We start from the raw sequence: 19,512 nt of genomic DNA, 5'->3' as shown, positions 1-19,512 counted from the left end.
AATTTACTGGGCCTCATTACAACCCAGGCGGTAGAGGGTTAACGGCGCCAGTAGAGCTGCCGGCCCCGTTAACCCTCTACCGCCTCATTACGATGTCTGCTCGTGGGACCCGCTAAGGACATCTGGTAAAACCAGGCGTCCTTAGTGGGTCCCGCGAGCAGACCAGGATGCTAACAACAGGCCCGTCATTAACGAGCCCGTTGTTAGCATCCTCCCCATTCCTATTGACCCCTATGCGGGCTCAAATGGGAATGGGGATGTACCGGGTCCGGGTTTCTGGAATCGGGAAATACCGGGCTCTCCAAGGTCGGAATGACCCGATATTTCCCCTTCCAGGAACCCGGACCCGGTACCTGATATGGGGGTAGCCATGCCGCTAATAGTGGCATGGCTACCTCCATACTTGTAATGAGGCCCACTGCATCCGGTTTGTGATGATCTTCTGTGATTGGACCATCACTTACTAAGAGTAGGCCTCAAGTAGTAACCGAGTGGCATCTGATTTGATATATGATATATTTTATTTATAGCGCGCCTATACACAAGTGTTTCAAGGTGCGACAAGGCAAGGGAGGGGAACAAGGTGGGACAAGACAACGATCTTACTATGCCCAGTGACACTGAGATCACGCAAATTCAGGGGAGAGGGAAAGGGAGAAGTGCCAGACATGGGATCAACCATTGAAAACAAGAAGTGCGGTTGTTGATTGATTCAGCTGGAGGAAGTTATCAGCCATCCAGGATTGCATGGATTGAGACAGAACCCCAGTTGGGTGAATTATATTTCTGCATCAGACTTATGGATGTACAACTGGTTATTTACGAATGAATGACAGAGGACATTATGTTTCTGAATAAGCTAAGAGAGGTGCAGAATGTACAATGTAAAAACAAGGAGAGGCTCGTGATCCCTGAGGGACTTTCCAAGCAATAGGGGAGATGTCTGAGTGAAAAGAGCCAAGAGCATCTTTTTGGGACATCCCATCCCAGAATGATGAAAAACAACTTTGGGCTCCATGACATGTTTCTATAACTCCCTCCATGCATTCAGGTAGTATCCCCTGGTCCACTGTGTCTAAGGTGAAGGTCCAACAGGCATACCTCCTCAACATCACCATTCCACACAGTCAGAGGGGCAGACTTTGTTACTTGGCCAGGGCAAACGCCCAATTGATAGAACTCGAATGCTAGAGGGAGAATGGCAAAGGGCCCATCAGTAGAAAGATTAGTGGGCTCCAGAGAAGTTTTCTTTTTTTATAAAAGGTTAAATCAGAGCCTGCTTGGGCCGGCTTGAGAGCCTTTGAGAAAACACCATCAGAAAAAGACAGGTTGGTGATGGGGCATAGGTAATCCTGAAAGGGGTCGGGAAAGGTTCTGATAACAGAAGGGTGTCAGAAATGGGATTAGACAGCACCATATCTTCTGGGTCGATTTGTTGGAACTGAAAGATTTGGTCACAGGAATGGGGGGTAAAGGTGTGGGGGCGGGGGGTGATTCTAGGATCTATCACATGGGTATCATTTCCAGAGTGGGAGGTTTTTATGTTGGTAATTCCTTTGTGAATGCTAATTTAGTAAATGTGGTTAGCAGATTGTTCTAGAATTTGGAAGATGGAAGGTTGGGGGTGCAAGAGCTGGAAGAGAAGAGGCTAAGATGACTTTAAGTAACTCACATGCATTGTTGGAGTTTTCCTAAATACAGCCAGAAAAAAAACCTCTTGTTTGGTGGTGAAAATACCTTTGTGAATAGTAAGAAGGCTAGCTCTGTATGAAAGTTTGTCCGTTTTGTGGTACTTTTTCTGCCATTTAGATTTTAAAGCTCTGGCACATAATTACATTTTATAGACACCAACAGTGAAGCTTTTTATGAGCTTTGGAGCCAATTCTCATGTTGCACACTCGTTTAATCCCACTGACAGGAGAGCTGAGTTTTTGATTTTCCCGGGGGATGCCTGTGCACAGATTTTTAGGAAGGCCAATGAAAGTACAGGGACTTTTAGCACAGGTGGCTTTTCCCCCGGGCAGGGGGGGCAGCGGTGCCCGGGCCTTGGAGCACTTGCCTACTCGCCGCCCCTACCTCTGATGTGGAAACACTGCCTGCCATTGGATTCAATGGTAAATCCACAGCCTCCATTGAATCCTTTGATTGGAGAGATTGCGAAGGTGAAGGTCGACACATGAGAGATGCACGGAGGAGCTGCTGAATGCCAGCAGATGGAGGTAAATAAGATTCTGGAGGTAAATAAGGTGGCGTGGAGGTGTGCCTTTTGCCACACAACTATGTTGTGGGCGATCAAAAGACCTTGGATGGCCATGGGAGTGATCTAAGAGGATACCAATTAACCAGGCAGTGAAACAGGGGAGTGTCTGCTATCCTCATCTTCTCTCCCTACATATACATGAAATGTCACAGTTTACTGTGCGTCTATTTTTGTTTTTTTATTTGTCCATCACTGGCCAAGCGATTTTTTTCCCCATTTAACTGTGGCCTGCTCATAAAAGCTGATTGCTACTTTCAAAGCAATCTGGGCCTGACTCAACTTGTTTGGACCAGGTTTTCCTGCCCGGTGTGTGCCACACCAGGAATAACACTACCGGTTCCACTGGCGGAAGGTGGAAGGCATCCCTCAAGGATGTGTTGTAGTAATGAGTATGCAGTGTTTAGAAACACCCATGGCTTTGTTTCAAATGCCAGCGATCCATAAATGGAGGCAATTATCATGCACTAGAGCTAGACTGTACTTTCATGCTGGCGTTTTAAGTGTCTCGAAGTTGGTCATGTTTTGGAGTCTGTGCAGTGGCAAAGAGTAAACCACATTTCAGAGTTAGGGCACGATGGGTATGCACGTGAAAGCAGCAAAATATCAGGTAATTGTAACTTTCCTATGTCCTGTTGACAATTTCTTCCCCAGCGCCGTGACTGGATCTTTTTTCCGTTTCTGCCCGCTGTCATGACAACATCAACAGGATTTATAAGACTTCTGCACGGCAGGGATTTTACTAATTTTTTAACTGTTTGTGTTAAACCTCCTCAATTGAACTTTTGGGCAACCGTTGATACTAGCTATGTTTCATTCCACTTGGTGTGTTGCTCCAGTGTCACCTTTCTTGCAGCGAGTGGGTAAGACTAAGGAGCTTGGCACCTTACCCTGTCTGCTGAGAAATCCTATGGATGGTAACACTGCTGCTTTGCACTTTGTGCCATTAGCGTCACGGTGCCAACGATGAAATGGAATCCATGAGTTCAACATAACTGCCAGTTTGAGGGAAAAGGCAATCCTTGGGTTTCTCCTGAACCCTGACTCCAAGTACCTGGCAGCAGAAGGGCTTATCTGGGAAAGAAGGTCTGAACATTGTTCTTCAAAAGGAGTCACTTCATTGTCATAACCCACTATAATATCCTCATTACAGCCTCAAAGCACTAGACCTTCCCTTACGCATTCTCTCATTCATCAGTCCAGCAATCAATCCATTCATCCATCCAACATTCCAACATTCGCCCTCTTAAACAGCTTGTTACCAACGTGGTCATTCGTGCATCCATCACTCACCCTCCCATTCATTCTCTTGGTCACCAATTCATTCTTCCAACACATCCCTCACTCTCTCACCACAAATCAATTGTCACACTCACAATCAACAATCAACCATTAATAACCCTCTCACTCAATCGCTCTCCTCAATCGATACATCTATCAAACATTCACACACTGTCATCAATCCATTCGACCAGCACGCACAATCTCAGTCTTGCACCTGCCATCGCATTCATCAACCCAACACTTACCATCTCACTCACTCTCTTACTGACCAGTCCATTGCTCGACCCCTCACTCTCTCATTTACCAGATCATCCATCCAACACTCTCTCTTACCAGTCCATCCATCCCTCACCCTCGCAAATCAATGTAGCCATCCTTCAAATATTCACCTTCTCACTCACTCACTCTCACTCACAATCCATTCATCAATTCTCCACTCACTCTTGCACACCAATATGCCCACCCAACAATGTTCCTTTCACTCACCCTCTCACCAATCCATCCATCCCTCACCCTTCAACTCATTCTCTTATTCACCAATTCATCCAGCCATCTTGTACTCACATGGACTGATCACCCTATTTATTCAACACCCTCTCACTATCTCATTTACCAATCCATTCATCCAACGCCCTGACCCTCTCACTCACAAATCAATGCATCCATTACAAAACCACTTGCTCGCCATCTATCATTCACACTTCCACTTGCTTTCTCACTCACCAATTCATGTATACATACACACATCCCCCAACGTCCCAATTACTGTTTCATTTACTGATTAACCCAAACATCCAAGATTCACCCTCTTGCTTACTTACCATTCCACCCATCTATCTAACACCAAGCCTCTAACTCTCTCTAGCTCACAATCAATCCATCTCTCATTCTCACTTTCTCAGTGACCAGTCGATCCATCCAACAGCAATCCACTCTCTCTCTGTCAACTAACCATCCAACCAGTACACACCCTCTCACTCACTTTCTCACTCACCACTTCATCCATCCATCACTCATGCTTCCACTCCCTGAGCCACCAATCCATGCTCCATTCAGCACATCACTCTTACCCACCATCTCACTCATAAATCCATCCATCAATCCATCCACCACACAGTTCCAGATCCCAAAATGTGCACTCGCTACTGGGGCGTTGGGGTAGCTATTTCATCAGGACCTGTTTGAATGTTTGAAGTTGAAGAGAACTGTTCTATGCACTTGTCCTTGGTCACAAATGTGGGTGGGTCACTCTTATTAAAGACTAGAAGCAGTCCACAAACTCTCACTCACCATTCCATCCATGTAGTCATACATGCATCTATCCACCTCACACTCAACCATTCACTCGTTCAGTCACCGATCCACCCGCCCAGCCAACACTCACCCACTCACCTTCTCACCAATCCATCAATCCAACACTTACTTTCTATCTCCCTCCTTTATCCATGCATGCATTGATCCAACACCCACTCTTTCACTCACGAATTCATCTATCCAACACTCACCTGATTGCTCATTCTCTCACTTACCAATCCATCTATTCATCCAACACTCACCTTCCCACTCACTATTCCATGCATGCAACACACACCATATCACCCACTCTCTCTCTCTCCCCAGTAGATTCCTCCAACCCTCAACCTATCACTAACTCTCTGACAAGTTATCCAGCACTCACCATCACTCAGCAATCCATCCATCCTTCATTGTCTCATTAACTGTTCAACTCATCATTCCATCCATTCATCCAGTAATCACCTTCTCACTCCCATTCATCCCTCGATCCATCCATCCCTCACCATCCTACTTTCTAAATCACAAGTATACCCATCCAACACTTGCCCTCTCACCCACTCTGCATAGTTTGGCCACTCAAACACAGTTCAAAATAATTATTGCATTGCACGAAAAGATACAGTCGACATGATAGTTACACAAAAAAAATATATACTTCCACTTCTGAAACAGCAGTGGTTCTCCCCAGGCCTTTCCATGTTCATCCTCACAGCACCTTTCCCATTGTAAGAGCACAGCACCTTTCCCACAGCAACAGCGGCCCAGTAGATGCTGCAGCAGGCAGACAAAGCGGCACATATTCATTCAACTGAGCGAATCACGCACAAAGAAAACTGGCAATTATGGCTGAAAAACAGGGATTCGTGAAAATATCCGGTGCATTATCGGTGCATTTCCACTTTCATGCAAGATTTTCATTGAACCAACAGAAGTTTCTTTTTTTTGTTTTACTTTGTTTTTCAGGGGCAAGACGAAGTAAAGAATTAGAGGCTGTAGTGCATTAGAGGTTGGTAAGATGTTCACAGGAGATATGTCGTTGAGCGTCGTTAGAGGGGAAAGTAGGGCTAGGTTAAGTCATCCCTAAATATTCCTTATAAGGAGTGCAATGGGGGAAGATGGTTTTTTGAGGCATGCCTTGGGGTAGTAAAGTTGAAAGGAATATAAAAATGATCAGACCATGGAATTTGCCACGTGGATGGGGGGTGTCAGGGGTGTGGAAGCTACTGAAAAGTAATACGGTATAATATATGGCCTTTCCTATAGGACTAGGGGATGATTATGCAAAGTAAGAGAACATCCATCACAAAGTCTGGAAAAGGCTAAAGAGAGAGTATGTCCATAGGAACAGCAGCCTGAATAATACCTCAGCAGGAAAGCTGGATGACATATCCCCTCCCGGCCACCGAGATCTTCACAGAAGGTCACCCTAGAGGTCCGAAATGCTGGCTGGAAACAGGAGGCATCAGTTCTTTCTCTGTAGAAGTTGCTCACAATTAGAATGCTCTACCCTTAGACCTCTGTGCAGTAGCACTTTTTGGGCGTATCTATGCGCAGAATAGAATTACCATAACAAATAATCTTGGACCAAAATAATCAGACAGTCTCAAAGAGTATGGCAGAGTACTACTTTATTATTAATTTAATAAAGTAGGGCAATCTGGCGAACAATGGTTCGTAGTCCAAACACGCACAATGCAGATTATTTACACAAAGCTTTCTACCTCAAAGTACGTCAGCTAGGACGTCATGCTACGTGGCAAATAATAAAACCTATCAGACTTGGAGATTGGGTAGGGGAACATTTCTACTTATAGAGTCTATAAATGTTAATCATTTCATTGGCTACTGCTTTTCTGATAAGTAAGCCTCCAACTTCCCTATAACTACATATAATACAGATAATAACAGTATAACAGTAGCAGATTGGCTAATGCAACATTGTATACTCATCATTGCAGGGGCCCTCATGATAGGTTGGCACCCTACCAACCTTGGACATTTGGCTGACTAGCAGCACGTAAGCAAAACAAAACTCAGATGCGGAGAACAACATCAGACTACTGCCCACTTGCCCAATTAGTTCAACCATCTGTCATCAGCCAAGACTTCAGCCAAGGCCTCTTCTTTGTAGTTGACCTTGTGGACTGTTCTCTTCTCTGGGACTTTTAAGGGAGTGTAGGTACACCACTATCGTCGTCTGGAGCATAGGGAATAGGCCTGTTTTATTTAAACTTTTTATTTAGTGTTATTTAATTTAATTAAACCGGGTGTCATTACCCCTCTTGGTCTCTGGAGACTTGGTTGCTCTACCTCCCATAAGCTTTCTGTGTCTTTGTCCAATACTTGGTACATGCAAATGTTTTCTTCTTCACTTAATCTAAGAGAAATATATCCTGCAAATGTTGGTAATCCTTGGTAACTCCCCTTGTACCCTTCAGTAGCTTCTTGCTGTGGCATCCTTGGTCTCAAGTCAGCAGCTTTTCTTCGTTCATGCATGAATTTATATTTCCAGCCTCTCTCAGCTCTGCAGCTCTAGTCTCTCTCCTTCCAGCTCTTCGCTTACTATCATTGAGAGCTGGCATCCACCTTTCCAACATGGTCACTTCCCCTTTGTTATGTTTTCTAATGCAACAAGCTTTTATGTGACTTATCTAACTTGTGTTTCTGTGTATAGACATTCACTACTCATCTGGTTACTTATCTTCTTTCTATATATGGTTTCTTCTCACTTGTATGTATGTTTTACTCTTGCTTTTTCAGTTACATCTTCTTTCTTTAAGTATTTTTATATCGTTGCAATGCATCAATGTATCTTCTCCGCATTACATCACTTTGGACCTGCAGATCTTCTTTACAACTCCCCAAAATTCAGTGGTGTCTGCAATTTTCCTGCTACCACCTCAGTCTGAGGGCACATTCAATACGGTTGTCTGAGTGCATAACATCTCTAAAACACTCCATTCAGTATTGGGATGATACCTTGTGTCAAGCACAGTGTCTTCTTGTTATTCATCCAGTAAGACGGAGGTGAGAGGGAGGAGTCTATCAGTGATGTACACGTCTGCTCCTCTACATTCCCCCCTCTGGTCTAGTCCTCAACCACCTCCTCTTCCTCAATTATCTTAATTTTTCTACAGAACAACTTCTTCAGGATCCATATATTAGTCACCCCCCTCAAGTCAGCTGCATTCCTGATGTATTCATCCACACTCCAGGTCATATGGCAACACTCCCCAGTTGGTTGACAGAACACTCATTGCCCTACAGAGTTCTTATGATCCTTTGGGTAATAAAACATAACTGCTGGGGGTGCTAGAGGACTTCCTTTTAGGTGCTCATGGGTAGTGGTTTCGGTCTGTGTATGCTCACCAGTCACAGCATACACATCAATCATTATCTTCATCCCAATTGGTTTCTTTGCTGGCTTCTTGCATTGTCCAATGAAAATTCTTATAAGACAGAATCCCAGCAATACGAACACTGCTATTGCTCCAAGTAGTTTGAAAGCATTCACCAACCAAGTTGGAACCCATGACAACAGGGACAAAAAACAATCTTCATCCTCGGTTCATCATGAGCAGGTTTAATGTGCACCAAGAAAGCCCAATCTTGGCGCACATGCCTCCTTCCATTTCTGTAATTAAGTCCAGGACATACCTGTTCTGGAGGGCCATGAGCCTGATTGCCTCAGTTCTTCTTTAATCACATTAAATCCTTTTATTGTTGTGTTGATCGTTTGCAGCAGCTCTCACCTAGTGATCTGTAACCAATTGGCATTTACTGCTGTCTGGATTCATGGCATGAGTATAGCTGTAGATTTCACTGCCGTTCTGCTGAGCAGTTTATGTTAATCTGGAATGTCATAATAGGCATCTAGTGATTTTGCTGAGAAACAGTTCTCCCTCTTCCGTCGTGGGAGACTAAGCGATCTCTTCTTACTCAGGCGTGGATCCATTTTTGGTAATTTTTCAATATGGAGATCGCTTTGGGGAATCACCAATGTAGGAACATGTATAATCACCAGAGAACATGTTCCTCCCCATTTTTTAGGCAGCTGCATATAAGCCTTGGATCCACAGGCCCAATTATGATCCATTAACATGGCAGTTCCTCCATTCATTACTGGTACTTTGAGCGTTTGCTTGCATCCTTTATTTTCTCCAACTAGAACCAGGCTGTTTGTCCTGAAGCATATTGTCACATTCTTTATTGGTATTAAGGACACTGGTCCGGCTTCATTTTCAACCTATGTTATTAATTTGGAATACTTGGCCCATGAATTTAGGCATCCGTCGTTTATAATTTGCACTTATTATACTGGTTCTTTCATCAATAAATGTGCACTGCATGCTAAGAATCCTTCTTCCCATCCGGTGCTGGTAGCAACCCGTCCATATACCAAAAGCTGAGGTCTCTCCAAGCATCCTGTCTCTCCTGGTATTTCATATGTCTGCACATCCCAATCTGTTCTGTTCTGCAACCCTTATTTGTTCTAAAGTCATGGATGAATATAGAAGCATTCTGCTCAACCACCTTTGTCTTTTTCCATCTTCTGTGTTTTTGCATAAGCATCTTCATGTTAATCATTTCATTGGCTACTGCTTTTCTGATAAGTAAGCCTCCAACTTCCCTATAACCACATGTAATACAGATAATAACAGTATAACAGTAGCAGATTGGCTAATGCAACATTGTATACTCATCATTGCAGGGGCCCTCATGATAGGTTGGCATCCTACCAACCTTGGACATTTGGCTCACTAGCAGCATAAAACTCAGATGCGGAGAACAACATCAGACTACTGCCCACTTGCCCAATTAGTTCAACCATCTGTCATCAGCCAAGACTTCAGCCAAGGCCTGTTCTTTGTAGTTGACCTTGTGGACTGTTCTCTTCTCTGGGACTTTTAAGGGAGAGTAGGTACACCACTATCGTCGTCTGGAGCATAGGGAATAGGCTTGTTTTTTTTAAACTTTTTATTTAGTGTTATTTAATTTAATTAAACCGGGTGTCACTACCCCTCTTGGTCTCTGGAGACTTGGTTGCTCTACCTCCCATAAGCTTTCTGTGTCTTTGTCCAATACTTGGTACATGCAAATGTTTTCTTCTTCACTTAATCTAAGAGAAATATATCCTGCAAATGTTGGTAATCCTTGGTAACTCCCCTTGTACCCTTCAGTAGCTTCTTGCTGTGGCATCCTTGGTCTCAAGTCAGCAGCTTTTCTTCGTTCATGCATGAATTTGTATTTCCAGCCTCTCTCAGCTCTGCAGCTCTAGTCTCTCTCCTTCCAGCTCTTCGCTTACTATCATTGAGAGCTGGCATCCACCTTTCCAACATGGTCACTTCCCCTTTGTTATGTTTTCTAATGCAACAAGCTTTTATGTGACTTATCTAACTTGTGTTTCTGTGTATAGACATTCACTACTCATCTGGTTACTTATCTTCTTTCTATATATGGTTTCTTCTCACTTGTATGTATGTTTTACTCTTGCTTTTTCAGTTACATCTTCTTTCTGTAAGTATTTTTATATCGTTGCAATGCATCAATGTATCTTCTATGCATTACATCACTTTGGACCTGCAGATCTTCTTTACAACTCCCCAAAATTCAGTGGTGTCTGCAATTTTCCTGCTACCACCTCAGTCTGAGGGCACATTCAATACGGTTGTCTGAGTGCATAACATCTCTAAAACACTCCATTCAGTATTGGGATGATATCTTGTGTCAAGCACAGTGTCTTCTTGTTATTCATCCAGTAAGACGGAGGTGAGAGGGAGGAGTCTATCAGTGATGTACACATCTGCTCCTCTACATTCCCCCCTCTGGTCTAGTCCTCAACCACCTCCTCTTCCTCAATTATCTTAATTTTTCTACAGAACAACTTCTTCAGGATCCATATATTAGTCACCCCCCTCAAGTCAGCTGCATTCCTGATGTATTCATCCACACTCCAGGTCATATGGCAACACTCCCCAGTTGGTTGACAGAACACTCATTGCCCTACAGAGTTCTTATGATCCTTTGGGTAATAAAACATAACTGCTGGGGGTGCTAGAGGACTTCCTTTCAGGTGCTCATGGGTAGTGGTTTCGGTCTGTGTATGCTCACCAGTCACAGCATACACATCAATCATTATCTTCATCCCAATTGGTTTCTTTGCTGGCTTCTTGCATTGTCCAATGAAAATTCTTATAAGACAGAATCCCAGCAATACGAACACTGCTATTGCTCCAAGTAGTTTGAAAGCATTCACCAACCAAGTTGGAACCCATGACAACAGGGACAAAAAACAATCTTCATCCTCGGTTCATCATGAGCAGGTTTAATGTGCACCAAGAAAGCCCAATCTTGGCGCACATGCCTCCTTCCATTTCTGTAATTAAGTCCAGGACATACCTGTTCTGGAGGGCCATGAGCCTGATTGCCCTCAGTTCTTCTTTAATCACATTAAATCCTTTTATTGTTGTGTTGATCGTTTGCAGCAGCTCTCACCTAGTGATCTGTAACCAATTGGCATTTACTGCTGTCTGGATTCATGGCATGAGTATAGCTGTAGGTTTCACTGCCGTTCTGCTGAGCAGTTTATGTTAATCTGGAATGTCATAATAGGCATCTAGTGATTTTGCTGAGAAACAGTTCTCCCTCTTCCGTCGTGGGAGACTAAGTGATCTCTTCTTACTCAGGCGTGGATCCATTTTTGGTAATTTTTCAATATGGAGATTGCTTTGGGGAATCACCAATGTAGGAACATGTATAATCACCAGAGAACATGTTCCTCCCCATTTTTTAGGCAGCTGCATATAAGCCTTGGATCCACAGGCCCAATTATGATCCATTAACATGGCAGTTCCTCCATTCATTACTGGTACTTTGAGCGTTTGCTTGCATCCTTTATTTTCTCCAACTAGAACCAGGCTGTTTGTCCTGAAGCATATTGTCACATTCTTTATTGGTATTATGGACACTGGTCCGGCTTCATTTTCAACCCATGTTATTAATTTGGAATACTTGGCCCATGAATTTAGGCATCCGTCGTTTATAATTTGCACTTATTATACTGGTTCTTTCATCAATAAATGTGCACTGCATGCTAAGAATCCTTCTTCCCATCCTGTGCTGGTAGCAACCCGTCCATATACCAAAAGCTGAGGTCTCTCCCAGCATCCTGTCTCTCCTGGTATTTCATATATGTCTGCACATCCCAATCTCTTCTGTTCTTCAACCCTTATTTGTTCTAAAGTCATGGATGAATATAGAAGCATTCTGCTCAACCACCTTTTTCTTTTTACATCTTCTGTGTTTTTGGATAAGCATCTTCATGTGGAAATGATTTCTTTGATCACGATCATAGGGTCCCCCATCTTCCTTCAAATTGTCCTCTTGTGCACGCTGCTAGATGGCTGAGGCACTTCGCATCATGTGCATGTATTTCTCTTGCACTGAATGTTCTAGGTGCATTTATGGCATACGGGATGAGAGAGCATACGTAGTAGCTTTCATCTGACGTTCTCTTCCCCACCTGTCTCATGTGTTGATACCACATGCTATTTTTTAATATTGTCAAGATATGAATGTATACCTTCATTGTCTTTTCCAACATCCCTTTTAGATCGGGCAATTTGTTTGGAAATTTCAGGAAAAGAAATCACTTGTCTGCCAGGCCATAAAGACCCCTCATATGGAAACCAAGGCAAAATCACCATATGCTAGTGACACGACATACACAAGGTTCGCTTTTCTAAACAAGTCTGGTTTATTTCAAAGTATTTTCAATCGGCCGACTGGGGTCTAACGTCTCCCAACGTGTGTACCCAGACCATGTGAGACGCAAGAGAGCGAGCAACGCTCAAGCAGCAATATTTATACATGACATGCAATATTTAGAAGGCAATACAAACCGCCCATAATGTATCTTTTAGGCTAGGGTTCAATGATTGACAATCATGGCAATTATGACACGTTATGACAAGTTCTTATTCAGTCTAAATATACTTATTCTAGCAACAGTAGCAGAGACAGTTCTTTGTTATGGAGAACATAGAGCTCTTAGTACAGCAAGGATATCGTGTTCGTAGGAGAGTGACATTTTTTAGCACGTTATCTGTGCGTTTCCATTTATGTACCAAGGGTCAGACAGTTATGAGGCAGAAAATACCATTCTCCACGAAGTAGTACCACTAGAAAGAATATAATTCATGCTTTCACTGCCTATTGCTACAGAGTTTGGGAGACAGGCCGGCACCTGGGCCGCTGATTAAATGCAATTTTCTGCTCGCCTCCAAGGACGTCGTGAGGGAGGAAAACAATCTATTTCTGTATCGTCTGACATTTCTGCCTGTGTTAATCTTTCAACATTCAGGCTGTAGTCTTGCACCATGCATGACCTTGAAGTATTGAAAACATTTTGCAAAGCGGTTTTACAGGAAAGAAAAAGCAAATGGTGGATATTTCACAAAATGGATGCCCTCTGGTTATTCTCAATACGTTGACGATTCCGTGCTGGCAATGTATCATGCATGATGCGATTGGTTTCAGGCCAACATAATATACATACTATACATAATATAGGGTCGTTTCTGAACTAACAGTGCCTTTGTCAGAGATAGAAAGAGATATCTCATTCTCAGGTATTTCACTTGAATTATAAAACAATATCTCATGAAATGTAAAGAGCACAAAAAAATACAAACAATACATAAGGCAAAATATAGTTGTAAGAAGTATTGACATATTATTCAAATGTCACATGATCTCTCTTGGAGTAGCTGGTCTTCTTGTGAATGTATGTTTTATATAATGGAAAATTCACATTTTTAATGAACTGTGTTAACCTTTAGTTATTTTTCGAATTATAACAAGAACTGAATAATGATGGCTATAATAACTCTGTGAATGATAGGACTGTTTTTAAGATTTACAAAAAAGGCAATAACGTCCACGTTCTGTTGCACTAGAGCTGGATATATAAGAATACAGCATGCAGAAATGTGTGCAAAGTTTCAGGAAGCATAAAGTGTTCTTGTGCAATCTTGATGTTTTATCGTTAATGTATAGTCTCTTTTTAGTTCAACTGAAAGATGTCTCAAACAGCAGCAAGTCCATTCATTCCCTATTTGACTCGGGGAATGTCAATTTTGTTCCAAATTGTTTTTCAATCCATTGATTTTCTTTCCTTGCCCTTGGTAGCCGATCTGGTCTGCATGTGCGGAATTTCTTCTCTTGCTTCACTGTCACCGGGTGCCAGAGGAGTCTGGGTCTCGACTTTTATGTCATTCAAGTGAAGCCAGGCTCTTCTCCCTTGGATTTCTACAGCAGTGGGGTGCCCACCTTGACTAAATATGAACCTTCAAAACGGGGCTTATTCCAGGTTCTAACAAAGCTCTTAACAAGCACCTGGTCCCCTGGATACAGAATAGGCTGCTTAAGAGAGTCAATGAAATCAGTTGGTTGGTTATCTTCCTCAATCTTCTTTGACCCTTCCCTCCGATTGTTGACCTGTTGAGAAATAAAAGAAACATTGGCGAGCATACTTGTTAAATAATCATGCATCTCACCACCTAACGTTTTTGCTAAACTGTGGGCATCAGTTTTTACTTGATTGGGAGGAGCTATAGGTACTCTCATGCAGTGTCTAGTCATCAACTCATGAGGAGTTAGGTGGTGATCTGGACCAGGCTGATTTCTTAGGGCAAATAAAGCAAGGGGTCGGCAATGTAGCCATCCCTTCTTCAAGGACATTTTAATCTTAGCAATCCATTCTTTTACTAGCCCATTTAACCCCTCACAGATACCATTCACCTGGGGTTGAGAGGCTGAGGAAAACCTATGTTCTATTTCTAATAGAAGAACTATGTGCTCAAACACCTCCTCCATAAAATGCGGGCCATTGTCAGAGCACAGGACTTTGCACACGCCCCATCTAGAGAACACCTCACACACAAGGAACTTGGCAGCACATGTGGCATCGCAGTGCATACATGGACCTGCCTCAATCCTTCTGGAAAAGGGCATACTACTACCAGCATGTACCTATATCTGTTGCATACTTGTAGCATATCCACACAATCTATATTTAAATGCTGAAATGGACCATTCGGCCTATGGATTGCTCCTCTCACTGTTCGCAAGGTGTGGCCTGCTGTAAATGTTTGGCACACAATGCAATTCACAATTAACTGTGTCACATGTTCTAATAAATTTGGTGAGAACCAGATTTATGTGATTGTTGCAGCAGGACTCTCTCTGGTGGCATGCACGGGGTAGTGAAGCTGCTCCAGCACCACCTTTCATAAAGCCTGAGATATAACTGGCTTTCCAGTGCTGCCCTGTCTCCATAAAGCTTCAGTGGGAGATAACGAACACCCCTGTTTATTTCCATAGGTCCTGCTCTTCCTGTGATGCTCAACCTTGCAATTCAATTAACTGTACAATAGATAACATATTAAATCCTTCTGGCATCAACATGCATCGCTCTGATCCTTGTTAAACATCTTCTAATTTGAAATAATCCGAAATATTTGGAAAGTATGCTGCTCTTTTTGCCTCTTCATCTGCGGCATTTCTGTGTGAAATTAGGTCCGCCCCTTAAGTATAGGCAGCGTATTTCACCACAGTGATAGCCAACGGGAGTTTAAGTACTTTAATGAGCTTGTCCAATATAGACGCATGTTGCACTGCAATGCCGTCTGTGTAGAGAAAAACCCTCCTTTTCCAAGATGACAACCCTGTGTGTACGGTTGTCATCACATAGGCAGAGTTAGAATACATTGTCACTTCCTCATCTTCAAATCTCTGAAGTGCAGCGATGAGGGACACTGATTCTGTAGTCTGTGCTGAGCAATGTGAAGGCAATCTCGCACATGTCACTACTTCAATGCACCATTCTTTTTTAATTTCACTACTGCCAACCCAGTATACCTTTCACCAGTCATTTGGTCAATTTTGGAAGAACTATCAATAAAGAGAACTCACTCCCGACCCAGAGCATTTTCATTAACATGGGGAATATCATCATAAAACCCAGTATACGTTGTGTATTTATGTGCATCGTCCACCTTTCCTACTAGTTCTGCTATGAATGTTGCTGGATTCATAATTCTCCATCTAACAATTTTGACTGCTGGATTCAAAATAATCACTTTGTATCCACATGCTCTTAGTGTAGTTAATGTACTTTTGGGTTTCTCCAAAATGGTGAATAATCGTGCTCAACAAATAATGTTATTGAGCATCCAAATGTAATACTGATAGCATTTTTCAATTGCGAAAGTAGCAGTTGCTAAAGCTTGTCCGCAAGGATAATGTCCTTTCGTTACTGGGTCTAGAATCCCACTATAATAAGCTAATGGTTTGTGTCCATGTCCTAATAATGTCTTCTGTGTGAGTACTGCTGTCATAACCTCTCAATTTGAGTGCGATAATTAGTAAATCTCTGCACGATAGTCTGGTATTCCTAAAACTGGGGCTGTGCAAATTACCCTTTTTAATTCTTTCGAATCCTTCAGTCATGTTGTCTTCCCATACTATTTTACTTTTGCTTATCTGTGCTTCCTTGGGTCCTTTTAAGAGTGGTCGAATATATGTACTGTAGTCAAAATCCCAGGCCCTGTAATAATTACATTGGCCCAGAAACTGATTGCCTCTGCTCTCTCAGGTGTCACTTTTCTCCCATCTTGAGAGATGAGCTGTCCTATTTACAGGACCTCTTCCTGACAATATTGTAGTTTTTCTTTGTCTACCCTGTATCATTGTTCTGCTGGGGGAGGAAGGATAGTTCAGGGGCAACACATTTGTCTTGGAAGCAAGACAATGCAGCTCAACCCAGGTCGAATCCTGTGCAAGATTTCCCTTGTCAACACATGATTCTATGGTGCTGAGTAACTCCACGCTGCCAGGGTACATGGCACATAACGGCGGAGTGCGGACCGGGCTGCTGGGTGACTGTAATTACCAATGCACGTGCAATGTGTATTTGGGGGGACAAAACTGTCACCAGTGCAGGTGTGTACTGCAATGTCATACACATGAATTGCATGCATGAGTTGAAGTGCATGACCCGCATGTGTTAAATGGCCCGATGGAGCATGAACAAGCATAATAACAGCATATGCACTACATGTACCAGAATGCTTCACACCAATGGCAAATAGCCCTTCAAAAAGACACAGAGCGTAACCCTGACTACCTATAGCACAGACAAGTCATACCAATGTAGGCCACATTTGTCAAAGTTGAAGGTGGTGTAAGCCTAGGGTCATAGGGCAAGGTGGGTATGAATGGGCAATGGGAAAGTAACAGCAAACCACTAATCCACATTGCATAGGGACCAATGCTATTGGCTGCATGGCAATCGTTATCCTGCCATCGCCTTCTCAATTAAATCAAATACATTTATCGTACCTTCCTGTGTACACATCCACATTGATCATTTTGCATGATTCATAGATGATCATCAACCACTCCCATGCAGCATATCATGAAAACTAATATGCAAGTATGACTGCATGCATGTAGTAATTCCCCAAATAAATGCAAATGCAATTTGTGTACATAAACAAATGTCAGCTCCTCTGACAGGTCTGCCTATCAGGTCTGCAATGCCCTGCAGGGTCAGACCTGTCAGACACACGGTCTGTGGCAGGCAGATTTGTATTTTGTCGGCCTGGAAACAAGGCTCCTGATAAGGCCACCAGCACCCTTTGATCCGGACAAACACAATTATCAGTTTGACTGTTTCATTCCATTGACATTGATGAATGCAGACAGAAAGCTGGGAGATCATTGATTCAACGCCTAACTATCCTTACAATTCAGAAACAGCAATTTACATAGACAATGCGCATGGTACTAGGGTTCTCTGTGACATGTTATGTCTTGCCAATCGCATGTAATAACTTTCATGTGTAAATGACTAACATACAGACTGTACTAACATGATACTGGCACCACAATGATTGCGCCCCCTTTCTATCCCTCCCGTGCAGGTGATGCTGGATACCCCTTGATGCCATGGCTGATGACCCCCATAAGGCAACCACAGAACCAGCATGAGCAGGGATACAACGGTGCTCACATCAGGACACAGTGCACAATCAAGCAGACATTTGGCTTGTTACCGGCAAGGTTCTGCTGCCTGAGCAGATCGGTGGGGGGTGCACTGATTGTACAGCCCAGTGAAGATGGGCAAGATAGTGCTGGCCTGTGCTATGTTGCACAACATCCCACTTCCCCCGGACATGGACATGCACCCAACTGAGGCGGAGGATGAGAATGGCAGTGATGACGAACTGGCATTGCCACATCACAGGGATGCCATGGATGGCCGTGATGCACGCGATGCACTGATTAAACACTATTTCTGAGTACTCACACAAGCACATGGCCTAGGCCAGCTAATGCACTCAGCACTGTACAGGAAATTATTAACTCACTCACACTAGAAATGAATGTCCAATCATGAATTCTATGCAACACCAAGTGTAATGTAATGAATGAAATGCAAAACAAGCATGGAACTACACCCGCCACCCCAACTATCCCTCCCCACTCCCCCTCACCAACTATCCCTCCCCACTCCCCCCACCAACTATCCCTCCCCACTCCCCCTCACCAACTATCCCTCCCCACTGCCCCTCACCAACTATCCCTCCCCACTGCCCCTCACCAACTATCCCTCCCCACTCCCCCTCACCAACTATCCCTCCCCACTGACCCTCCCTAACTATCCCTCCCCACTCCCCCTCACCAACTATCCCTCACCACTGACCCTTCCTAACTATCCCTCCCCACTCCCCCTCACCAACTATCCCTCCACACTGACCCTCCCTAACTATCCCTCCACAACTTGTGTCATGTCGCTCATGTAGTCCCTGCCAATGACACATCCAGGCCACATGTTTGCTGTCCACTTATTTGCATGCCCGCTTGCCATCATAGGAAACAGAGCGTTACCAAAAGCGAAAATGCATATAATTAAAAAGGAATAAATCCTGATCATACAGTGATCCACAGCCAATAATATATAAGAACAAACGTTAAGAGCAATTAAAAGGAACATTGAGCGGCTTTATAGTGGTCGCATAAGAGCAACCTCACCTCTCCCATGTTGTGAATGGAAGGCGTTAAAGCCTTACTAAAGGGTTTTATGCTTTGCATTTACGCTACGGCTCATTGGAACATGAACTCCAATGTCTGCAGTATCCTAAACCAGAATTTAATCTGATGGAGAAGGCATTCTGTGGGAGATGCAGCACAAAGGGGAGTAGTACCTAGTGAGACAATATGGAGGACCCACTCGTTAGATGTAACCTGGTATCATTGTGGAAGAAAATATCTTATTCTGCCTCAAAAGGAGTGATATTGTAGCTGGAGGTTTGGAGAGGCTAGCCCAGCCATGGCCAGATCCCTTGCTTCTTGCAGGGCAGAGGTACTGCTGTGACTGGGACCTCGCAGTCTGGTGAAACAAAGTCCTAGAAAATGGATAGTCATGACAAGGCTAAGATGTACTTGCCAAAGGGAAAGCAAAATTTGGTGGCTCTGCTGTGGTCTTGGATATCTTGAATTATTCGAGTCATGTCTCGACCTCCATACCGAACAGGTGAACACCATCGAAGAGCATGTCCACGAATGTTCCTTGTCCTTCTGCCAAAAATCTAGATGTGCGCGTTCAACAA

General features: G+C 43.5%; 1 long non-coding RNA gene across 1 annotated transcript in view; it reads left to right on the top strand.

Annotated features, from left to right (window-relative positions):
* Positions 1 to 18,888, top strand: part of LOC138565917 (uncharacterized) — a 28,973-nt gene extending 10,085 nt beyond the window's left edge. The window contains exon 4 of the long non-coding RNA XR_011301703.1: positions 17,824 to 18,888. This is a non-coding gene — a long non-coding RNA (uncharacterized lncRNA). The remainder of the gene's footprint in view (positions 1 to 17,823) is intronic.
* The last annotated feature ends 624 nt before the right edge of the window (positions 18,889 to 19,512 follow it).

The sequence above is a fragment of the Ambystoma mexicanum genome, chromosome 2p (genome assembly GCF_040938575.1).
Source record: "Ambystoma mexicanum isolate Mex_15411 chromosome 2p, UKY_AmexF1_1, whole genome shotgun sequence".
NCBI classification, from domain to species: Eukaryota; Metazoa; Chordata; class Amphibia; order Caudata; family Ambystomatidae; genus Ambystoma; species Ambystoma mexicanum.
This window is presented reverse-complemented; position numbering and strand designations above follow the sequence as displayed.